The sequence below is a fragment of the Ptychodera flava genome, chromosome 19, assembly GCF_041260155.1.
Source record: "Ptychodera flava strain L36383 chromosome 19, AS_Pfla_20210202, whole genome shotgun sequence".
Classification (NCBI taxonomy): Eukaryota; Metazoa; Hemichordata; class Enteropneusta; family Ptychoderidae; genus Ptychodera; species Ptychodera flava.
In genome coordinates this window covers 34,448,433-34,460,517 of record NC_091946.1, presented here as the reverse complement: position 1 = coordinate 34,460,517, position 12,085 = coordinate 34,448,433, and the positions used below count along the sequence as shown (strand labels likewise).

Here is a 12,085-nt window from a genome sequence, read left to right as displayed (position 1 = left end):
GTTTATAGTCCAATGAGATCCAATATAGTTAGTGTGATGTGATTCAGTATGTGCTCCAGATGGCCATTTAGTTGTTTTTGCTATGTAATTATATATATGTCTCTTATGCTACCTGTAGAACTATGAAAGAAAATGCATAAGTCCAGAGAGCACACTGGAACCAAATGACTGTTGTTTGCACAGGATAAACAACCAGTGATAGTGCAGGCACAATTGACTGCTCTAGTGTTTATCCTGTACAAACAATTCAGTCACTGGGTTCCTTCCTGTTAATGATATGAAGACAATTAAGTGTGTGTAAGAAAAAACACTTCGAAATATCTCCTGCAGTTGCTTTTGATCAATACATGTGACTGTTTTGCTACCTATAGAAATATGAAAAGAAAATGCGTGATCTACCAGGTCAGAGAGTATCTGTAATGTGCAAATGTGGCATGCATATATCACATATACTATAAGTGCATCCAGCCAAATGAATAAGAATATTCAAGAAATAATATCCAGTGACTAATGAATCATGACATATATGCATGCGTGAATTTTTTTAGTCACGGTACAGTTTTAAGAAAAGGGCCACCTTTTCCTTCATTTTGAGCACTAACCCAACATGTCACAGCCACTTTGGTTCAAACTTACTATAGGGCTGTATAATGTGCAAATGAATTCTCATTGAAGTATGGTTCAAAATGCCTGCCTGGTAGCCATTTTATTCAGAAGTATGGAGCCCCAATTCAGACGTGCCTCAGCCAATTTGGTTCAAACTTGGCACAGCGTTAATGACCATGACATGCATGTTCTAGGAAGTTTTGTCGTGATATAATAGAAAATGACTGCCAGGTTGAAGGCCCTCAGTATATGTCGAAAATCATATCAAAGTTCCAAAGATTTAAGCAACATATATTGAACCAGCGGGGACTGTGTCATCGACTGATGACTTGTTGCGTAAATAATGCATTCTCCTATGACAGATGCATGCCATTTTGAAATGAAATCTGTATGTATGCTTTGTTGACAGGAACTGCTAGAGTATTTTGCAAATGAAATTGGATCAAAGCTGCAATCATCGTTCACAAATGAGACAACACATGTGATTGTCAAAACAGGTAAAGTGCTCAAAAGAAGAAAATATCACCTTTTTAGTTAACAAGAGGAGTCTTTGAATGATAGAATGCTGTTTAGCCTGGTGATTGGATGGTATCTGTAGCCCTAATCTGTGCTTTCGCTGGTGCTCATAACGCTCGTAAATTATGAAAAAATGAAAATTTAACAAGATGTGATTGGTCATTTACCGACAATTTTGCCATTTTTAAGCCCAGATTTTCAGTAGAGAATATTGATCTTTGCATGAAAACCACCCTCACTGGCGCCCAAAAACACACGCATGGGTCAATGATCAACATCACATGACTACATAACCATTGCTACAATAAGCATGCATGAAAAAGTTTCAAGCTCTTCCTATCATTTTATTGTAGTATCAATGCATGGTCTATCAGGTATAGTTTCGAGACACCCAAATATTGTCACATGCTAGCTGTCAACTTACTTATCAGCATACAAATGTCAGATAGGAGAGAAAAGGAAAACGGGTCGGGGAGATCGAAGAGGAATGTTATGAATACTTTCAGTGTTAAAAATAATCGGTGGCAATGGTGGCAAGTTTTTTACCCATTTACCACCAAAAATTCTTGATGGTGGTATTTTTTTGCCACTTGTTTCTGCCACTGAGAAATTTGACGAGACTACATCCAGGCTGTTTTGTCGTATTGTCACGAAATACGAACATGCGATCCAACCATATTATCACTTTAGACTTGCAAAACATTTTATATGGGAGCGCCAGTACCCGTTCTGGTTTCTGTACAAAAAATAAGGTTGCAACATTTTGCACCCCATAAGAAAACATTGCATGAATCAACACATCTTATTGGTTCATTGTGAATTCGTTGCTAGCATGACATCTGGCTTTTTTGCATAGTCTGTAGATCACATCAGACAGTTTATTGAAGAATTGCAATGTAGGATTATTTGACATTTTTTCTTTTCAGTTTTTGGTCAAATCAGCCAAGGTTTCTCAGCACAATATGTCTTGACAAGATTCCTCCTCACGCGAATAATAGGGAGCCCATTGATATTTTTCAATGTATTCACTATGTAATTACCCTAGCATTATGAGCACTGAGAAATGTACATTTATTACATTATTGATGAGGTCTGTTAATCAAAGTTCAATAGATCCTGGAGGAAAGATTTGGCAAAAATAGAAACTGAAATGTATACTGTAGTACTAAGGACATTTTCAAATGTGGGGGAAAAAAACTTTCGCTAAATTATGTTACAGATAACAATACAGTGTGTTTATTCCGTATACTTCTTTTCACAGATTCTAATCTTGTTTGTGAAAGGACGCTTAAATACTTCTTTGGAATTGCAGCACGCAAATGGGTCGTCAGCTTCAATTGTAAGTCTCTTATTAAACATTAACATACCAGTTATTTATCCTTACCATGAGGCGACATATGCAGTTATCTGAATGCACATGCTAAATTCTTCTGTGTATATATATGCCCTGCCTGGTAATCTACTGGAATACCTCCACAGGGAAGGAAAATGTACATGCAAACTTCAAGGAAGCGTGTATGAAGTTACTTAATTATTATCAGTGATGTGTTTTAAGCTTATAGTCACTATAACAAATGACCCAAACTTGTTATCTGTAAAATGATACATCTTTTGGGATACAGGCATGCTTACTAGATACATTTATAACACACCATGCTGTTCTGTGATTAAGGGAAGGTTATATAGTATAAAGTACACTATTATCAAAGAAAAACATGTCAATGAATGGTCAGTTTTTAAGTTATGTATGTCAAAATACAGACATTCAGACCAACTCATGAAGAAAGAGTTAAAAAAATGTGTAACAAAATAAACAAGAGGATGTTGATTTTGTTGTAAAATATGTGAAAAACCTGAAAAAGAATTACTTACAGTGCGATGTTTATTTCATCACGTTTCATGACCAATAAACTTAAATTATCACATATTGAAAGTTTACCTCATATTTCCGTATGTGTTTGGTTCCTGTTTTGCGACGGTGGTAAATTGACTAATGGTTCCTTCGTTTGGCTAACAAAAAATATATTTGGCTAATCAGTTGGCTAACAATTTTAATAGCCTAGAGTAAGCCCTGTCAAAATGACATGTATTTTAAACCACTCTAAGGAGACATTAGTGTTAAAATCACGCTTGCCCATCCTTCCTTTAAGATATTGCTTCAAAGGGTCATAGCCATAATAATTACACCCAGCAGTGATTTATTTTACTACAACTGAATAAGTCGTTCATTCACAGTCATATTGCAACATAAGTGGATTTGTGTGTCCACAATTAACTTTATTAAGAAGCCTTTAACCCTTTCATCCCCCGTTCCCTGTGTACAGGTCACCCCTTGATAAAGTGCTGGTCACCCCTTGATAAAGTGCTGGGGGTGCCAACATACCTACAGAGGAGGAATCCCCCACCTGGGCCCTGTCTAGATGAAAAACTGATCCTATTGATTTGTGTGTATGCAATTAAGTTACAATTAAGCGTAAATGCTGTGTGTCCACAGTTGATTAGCAGCCGATAAAGTTGTATGTCCACAGTTGAAAACCAGCTCACCAAGCCTTTGTCATGTTGCAGCCTATCAAGTTGTGTGTCCACAGTTGACTGAGACTATAGCAATGTGTGCCCCCCCCCCCCCCATAGCAACCCAACAAGATGTGTGTTCACATTTGTATAGCAGCCCACCAAGTTGTGCACATGTCCACAGTTGTATAGCAGCCTATCAAGTTGTGTGTCCACAGTTGTATAGCAGCCTATCAAGTTGTGTGTCCACAGTTGTATAGCAGCCTACCAAGTTGTGTGTCCACAGTTGTATAGCGCAGCCCACCAAGTTGTGTGTCCACAGTTGTATAGCAGCCTATCAAGTTGTGTGTCCACAGTTGTATAGCAGCCTACCAAGTTGTGTGTCCACAGTTGTATAGCGCAGCCTACCAAGTTGTGTGTCCACAGTTGTATAGCAGCTAGCCTATCAAGTTGTGTGTCCACAGTTGTATAGCAGCCTATCAAGTTGTGTGTCCCAGTTGTATAGCAGACCACCAACATTGTGTGTGTCCACAGTTGTATAGTAGCCCACCAAGTTGTGTGTCCACAGTTGTATAGCAGCTTATCAAGTTGTGTGTCCACAGTTGTATAGCAGCTAGCCTATCAAGTTGTGTGTCCAAAGTTGACTGAGACTATATAGCGATGTGTGTCCCCGAAATAGCAATTCCAACAAGATGTTTGTTGACCGTTGTATAGCAGCCTATCAAGTTGTATGTCAACAGTTGAAAAGCAGCTCACCAAGCTTTGTTATGTTGCAGCCTATCAAGTTGTGTGTCCACAGTTGACTGAGACTATAGCAATGTGTGCCCCCATAGCAACCTAACATTGTGTGTCCACAGTTAATATAGCAACCCAACAAGATGTGTGTTCACAGTTGTATAGCACCTATCAAGTTGTGTGTCCACAGTCAGCGTTGCAAACTACCGTCCGTCCTCCCGTCCGAGACGGGTAACTTTTCAGTCGGACGGGAGGAAAATTTGACTTTCACGTCCGTGTGTCGGGCTCATGATAGTGGCCCCATCCCCCGATCGATCAGTCTCTTCTAGACTTAATGTGTATAGTAAAATAAACTAAATTTATATCCACACTTGCCTGTGTTAGGTGAGTGTGAGGCCGGGGCGCAACCCACGTGAGACACGTAAACAGGAAGATGCGCTTACTGGTAAATCTCTAGTGAGCAGTAGAAGTAAAACACGCGCATGGTAAACGCAACATCTGCGTTGAAAGGGGTCTGGCTGTATTTAAATTACCGTGCGCAAAAATAGCACTACACGGTTTTTAGCTTCCATTTGGTATATGTATATATACCATGGAAGCTATAGGGGTTGATCGGTGATGGCGTCTGTATGTTGTCTGTATGTGGGTATGTATGTATGTATGTATGGATGGATGTATGTATGTATGTATGTATGTATGTACGTCCGTTCAATGCCAAATCTTGAGAACCGCTGCAAGTATCACCTTGCCATTTGGTGTGTAGATGCGTGCTGACATGTAGATGGGATTTTGTTCAAATGAAGTTCTCATCACCAAAAATATGCAAATGAGCTAGAAAAATGTGAAAATCATCAAAAGCCAAAAAACTCGACAACAACTGATCAGAATGCTTTGAAAATTGGTATGTATGTTCCTTGTGTTGACTTATCGTGATATCTGTCATTTTGAGCTGATATTTGCAATTTTCTATTTTTGCAGATTTTTTTTAATTTTTCAGGATTTTTGGGGGTACTTTTTAAGATCATAATTTTTCCCTTGAACTATGTGTCCAATTGTATTGGAATATTTTATTTAAGTTCCTAGGGATACCCTGGCTATGATTTGACTGCAAAGTGTGGTTGAAATTTCCATCCATAGTTGTATTTTTTTAGCAATTTTGACCTTTTTTTGTAAAAAATCTGATTCTCTGAAAGCACTTGTTGGATTGCTTAGAAATTTGGTGAGCAGGCTCCTTAGGGTGACCCTATTAAGTTGTTTTCACTTTTTTATTTGCACTTTTTTATTTTTTGGATAATTTCTAAGATTTTAGACTTATAGTATCCTCATATGAAAACACAATGTCCGATTTAAATAAAATTTGGCCTACAGGGCCCTATGGATGACTTTACTGAGGTATCCTAAATCGTGATGAAATGTTTTCTGGTTTTTGGCAGTTTTCCTCAGGAACTATTACTTGTTTTGATCAAATTCCTGGTATCTTTTAAAATCTGCAAAACTGTACTGTTATATTAAGTTTTTTCTTGACACCCTTATGAGAGAGGCTACCATCTGTTCTTTGTTTATAGTGGCTACTGAGATGTTTGTTGACACTGTTAAAGCAGTAAGTTACATAAGACATTCAAGTGAAGATATCATCAACATTCAGTCTGATTTCTTAAATTTGTAGTTAAACATTCATGTTGTCAGTAACTTTGTCTGAATGATGGTTCTGAGAATATCAGTTGAGTCTCCAAGGATGTTCTCCAATATGGTTGAATAGAATTCACTTATTTTTTATATGCATGCATGTTACTGCTTATGAAGTTATGAGTGATTGGTAATTTTTAGCTCCATAGCCATATGTATATATGGCAATGGAAGCTATTCTTATAGGCTAGGGAAATGTCTGTATGTATGTATGTCTGTATGTCTGTACGTCTGTATGTCTGTATGTCTGTATGTCTGTATGTCTGTCCGTCAACATCAAAAACTCCGAAACCGCTGTACATTTCATCTTGATATTTGATGTGTATATGGATGATGGGCTGTAGATGAGATTTTGTTCAAATGAAGTTGTCATTGCCAAAAATATGCAAATTAAGTGAAAAAATGTAAAAACCGTCAAAATTGAAAAAACTCAATAACCACTGAGCAGATTACATGAAAAATTAGCATGTAAGTACTTTGGGCTGACATGAAATGATTGTGCTCATCTTGGGTCAGTATCTTGGACTTGCTATTTTCATGAATTTTTTTTGTAATTTTCTCCCATTTTTGGTCAAAAAATCTCCTGCTCTGAAACCACAAGTCCGATTGATTTGAAACTTGGTATGGAAGTGCATAGCAGTGACCTTTCCCAAATTTGGGCAAATCGTGGTGAAATTTGCATATTTTTAGTTTACACGTCCATAGACTCCCATGTATAAGGCAGATCTCCATAGACTCCCATGTATAAGGCCACGAAAAATAAAAATTTAGTTTCTCATCGTATTCATATTGCAAAAAGGATGCAGTGACACAATTTTTAGTCCCCAGGATGAAGTCCAGTGAGCTTATAGATTGGGTCATGTCCGTCTGTTCGTCCATCCGTGAGTCCATCCGTTCACGCAGATATCTCTGATATTTTGACAAAATGTCATGTGACCTTGATGACCTTTGACCTCAAATATACATACTTGTCCATAACTCAGTAACCACAAGTGCTACCATACTTCATATATGGTATGATGGGACAGCTTATGACGCCACATATTGTACCTCATTAATTATGCACATATCTAATTTTGAGCGAGCCAATAGAGCTAGAGGTCTGATTTTTGGTATATAGGGATAACTTATCAAAACAATTTTTTTGACAAAATGTCACGTGACCTCTATGACCTTTGACCTCAAATATACATATTTGTCCATAACTCAGTAACCACAAGTGCTACAGCCTTCATGTATGGTATGATGGGACACCTTATGACGCCACATATTGTACCTCATTAATTATGCGCATATCTAATTTGAGCGAGCCAATAGAGCTAGAGGTCTGATTTTTGGTATATAGGGATAACTTAGCAAAACAATTTTTTTGACAAAATGTCACGTGACCTCGGTGACCTTTGACCTCAAATATACATATTTGTCCATAACTCAGTAACCACAAGTGCTACAGCCTTCATGTATGGTATGATGGGACACCTTATGACGCCACATATTGTACCTCATTAATTATGCGCATATGTAATTTTGAGCGAGCCAATAGAGCTAGAGGTCTGATTTTTGGTATATAGGGATAACTTATCAAAACAATTTTTTTGACAAAATGTCACGTGACCTCGGTGACCTTTGACCTCAAATATACATATTTGTCCATAACTCAGTAACCACAAGTGCTACAGCCTTCATGTATGGTATGATGGGACAGCTTATGACGCCACATATTGTACCTCATTAATTATGAACATATCTAATTTTGAGCGAGCCAATAGAGCTAGAGGTCTGATTTTTGGTATATAGGGATAACTTAGCAAAACAATTTTTTTGACAAAATGTCACGTGACCTCGGTGACCTTTGACCTCAAATATACATATTTTTCCATAACTCGGTAACCACAAGTGCTACACCCTTCATGTTTGGTATGTTTGGACACCTTATGACGCCACATACTGTACCTCAATAATTATGCGCATATCTCATTCTGAGCGAGCCAATAGAGCTGGATGTCTGATTTTTGGTATATATGGATAACTATAGGAGAGAAATTTTTTGACCAAATGTCATGTGACCTCGATGACCTTTTACCTAAAATATATGTTTATGTCAATAAATAAGTAACCACAAGTGCTATGTCCTTTGTATTTAGTAGGATGGGAGACCTTATGACAACACACGCTTTACCTCATTAATTATGTACACATCTAATTCTGGGCAAGCGAATAGAGCTAGAGATCTGATTTTTTGGCATATAGGGATTAATTAGCAATATAATTTTTTTTGCAAAATGTCATGTGACCTCGATGACCTTTGACCTTGATTATACATATATATGCATATTTCAGTAACCACAAGTTCTATACCCTGCAATTTTGATAGGATATTAGACCTTAAGATGTCACATCTTGTACCTCATTTATAATGCGCATATGTATTTCTTGGCTGGCCAATACTGCTAGAGGTCTGATCTTTTTCCCGATTTAGAACCATAACTTAGACATGCCTCGTGTGTTTCAAATTGGGAACAACGACATAGACCTATGTGCCCATAGATCTCAACATATACACTCCAGTGATACTTCTTAATGACCACATTTTCCTGCCCCATCAAGACTAATACTCCTATTACAAGTGGGGACTATGTCATTGTAAATGACTTGTTGAGTTAATGGTTGTATCACAGTATTCGATATATCTAATTCTGTATTTTTTCCATTTTATATTCTGAATAATTACATTAAACATATTTCACTGTCTCCAGTACATTTCATTTAAGTATTTTCACTTCATGCACTTTATCCTTTCCACACATGTTCAAATATCTGACCAGAGAACAAACACTAAATAGTCCAGGATGGGAGCTACAGTGTTATTGACGCTATTTTTTAAAGAAACCATACCCTCTGTGTATTTGCACAGCTGATATTTGCAATTTTCTATTTATAGGAATTTTTTATTTTCCAGACTTTTTTGGGAACATGTCTCTAATTGCATTGAAATTTTAAATTTAAGTTCCTTTGGGTAACTTTACTTTGAATCGTTCAAAGTGAGGTTGAAATTTCCATTTGCATTTTTAATTTTTGGCAATTTTAAACATTTTTCAAAAATTCTGTGAAACCTCTTGTCTGATTGCTCTGAAGTTTGGTTTGTGGGATGCTATATGTCTTTCAAATGGAAGCACAGAGTCGTTTTTGACTCTATTTTTTATATACTGATGAAATCACCTAATTTTCCAACGACTAAAAAGATACACCCTGTCGCAGAGGCATCTGACCGCAACTTTGTAAACTATTGTCACAACTGTAAAGATCAACGCGCCAACAATGTGGCGAGAAACTGAACAAGTGCAAAACTCGTATCACTCTGACCAAGCGTACAAATTGTTATCGATATAAAACATTAAGTTCAGCACCGGTCCTCGACATTCCCAGCCATGCTGCGTTCGTAATCAATGATGAAGGATCGACGGAAACAGAATACTGACACGAGAAACATTGAATTGATCGCTGGAAATATCGATACGGAACTCCCTTAATATCATGATAGGAAACTGGAAATACACCATGTTGATGTCTTGGAATCATGCCGTTGTAACCCATCCTTGAAAATAATTCATCTGCGAACGAGCAATGTCAAAATTGTACCAAATCTTGGCGCTGCCCATGAAATCTATAGTATGCCTATACCGCCTATGACTAAATTCGCTAAATACTCTTCACAGATAAAGCTTGTTCATTGGGAAATGTCGGATGAAACCTCGCTTCAATATTGACCACTTTGGTTATATTTTGGTCTTGGAGTAGGCCTAAGCAATATTTTGATCAGTTTAACTTTCCAAAGGCATCTTGATTCTGTGTTTTGAAAGTCAGCGCCGATGCCCGATCACTGTTTTTCACTTGCACTTCTGTGATCTTAGCAGAAACATTCCCCCATACAGCATTGAGCATCTTTTTTCTTGGCACTATTTATCTTCTGAACCAAACGACTGGTAGAATCCGAAAATAGTCGGCTACCTCTCTGTACATGACTGAAGATTGGCCACGAACAGGATCTTCAGCACAGAAAATTTTCATAATAAAATTCTTTTGCTCTTGTGAATTGTTTCACCCAATCCTTTGAACTAGTGAAGTTCGTTCGGCCATGTTACCAAATGTTAGATCGATGGGGATGTGTAATAGTGTGCAACCATAATCTTAATAAAATAATTGTCGTGACTTTGCCTGTTTGTTTGCGTTTTGGATAGTTGAAACTAATTTGTTGCGCGCCACAATGTTTTTTTTAGTTTGGCGCGTTGATCTTTTCATTTCATGGACAAATTTTGTCATGAGTCAGACGCCTCGGCTATGTAATTTCAGAGAAATCTGTCCTTTTCAAAGACATGTACACCACATTACTTCTTGGACCATACATCACAGAGTTACCATGTTAGAGCAATCCCTTATTCCCCTTTATCAGTTTCGATAAAAAAACATTTTAACACCTATTTGGTGGGAACTAAGATTAGTTTATTTGTAAGTTAATGTTCATCTTTAGTTGTTTACAAGTTTCAGTTGTTTACAGTTTGAGTACATAATGATTTTGGGTGTTTTGAACGGAGTCGTCAAAATTTCCGGACAGGCAACTTTCTAGCAGGACAGGCAAGTTTTGAAAGTTACCGGTCCTGATGTCTGGCAAAAATTTTGGCCAGTTTGCAACACTGCCACAGTTGACTGAGACTATAGCAATGTGTGCCCCAGTCAGCAATCTTTGTAATCTGTTGAATTTATGACAAAATTAGTTCAGATACCTTTTTGGGGCAATTTCTGTCAGTTTTGGTCAAAAATAGGTTTCTCCGAAAGTACAAGTACAAATGCTTTGGAATTCAATTTTTAGGATGTCAGAGTTATCCTTATTGTAACTAACCAATATCATGTCGAAAATACTAATGATGTATCTTTGATGCAATTTTTCTTATTTTTGGTTTTAAATATTTCATTACAAAATACACCAATCCAATTACTTTCAATTCTGGTTTTACTTTGAAATAAGTTTTGGGTGTTGTAGAGATTTCTCATAATGTGTGAAAACTAAATTTCAAAAGTGTAGCTTTCGAGTGATTTTTATGCTTGATTATTTTTAATTTGACTTTATGCAGTTTAAAACAATATTTGGTATTTAATTAGATGGCAGCTGTAAGTAATGTTTACACAGAAATTCCTGGCTATAAATAGACTGGTGTTCCGGTTAAGTAAACATAGGTATAGATAGTCCAGAAAAAGTTTCAAATGAAGAAGATTTTTGGGAAAATTTCTTGATTGCTATACTTTAAGAGTAATTTATGTTGTAAGTTTAGTGAAATATGCAATCATAGCTGAACCAACTCAACTCACACAGAGCAAAATTTAGCATATCTTAGGAATACCTTAAGTACATGTAGATATTTTAATCCAAGCTTGAAATTTACAAGAAGTTTTCAAATTGCAGATTAAGTATTTACTCTTGAATGATTCAAATGTGAACTAACTCTGTATCATTGGCAGTATTTTTCAGCCTCCTTTTTCCTGTTACACTGTGAGAGCATTGCCCGTTCGAGATTTTATCTATGGACCGTAGCTAAGTAGCTACGGTCTCTCTTTTGTCTACGGTCTCTCTCTTGTCTCTCTTTTCGATTTTTGTCCTGTCTGAAAACTTTTCAGCGCCGGTTCTTCAACATGCTACTATACACGCAGTGTCGGTAGTGTAGGCCTCCATCTTTGGTTTTGATGTCAGTCTTTTTCTCAGCATATTTTGTCTGTGACTTTGTGTTTGTCGGTTTTGGTGTGTTTTTCTGCCGAAACTTGAGTTAGAAGAGTGATTTTCTGCCCTTTCTATTTTGCAGAGTGTTGTTGAGGGAAGCATTTTTCTCAACGTTTGTTTTCGTGTACGCAGGCAGCTTCGAGGCCTGTGTACAAGACTGGTATTCTTTCCGAGGTAGCTAGGGAGTTCGTTCAAGATGGCAGCGATGCGTGGTTTGCAGCTGTCCTTCTCCACTCCATGTCGGAATTTTTCAAGTCCTTC

At 37.2% G+C, this 12,085-nt stretch overlaps 1 protein-coding gene across 2 annotated transcripts in view; it reads left to right on the top strand.

The window, feature by feature from the left end:
* The window catches only part of LOC139119351 (uncharacterized), a 53,641-nt gene that overhangs the window by 27,570 nt on the left and 13,986 nt on the right, over positions 1–12,085 (top strand). For both annotated transcript variants that reach the window (XM_070683131.1, XM_070683130.1), the window contains exons 7-8: positions 1,016–1,103; positions 2,384–2,461. The gene's annotated coding sequence lies outside the window, so the exon portion shown is untranslated. The remainder of the gene's footprint in view (positions 1–1,015; positions 1,104–2,383; positions 2,462–12,085) is intronic.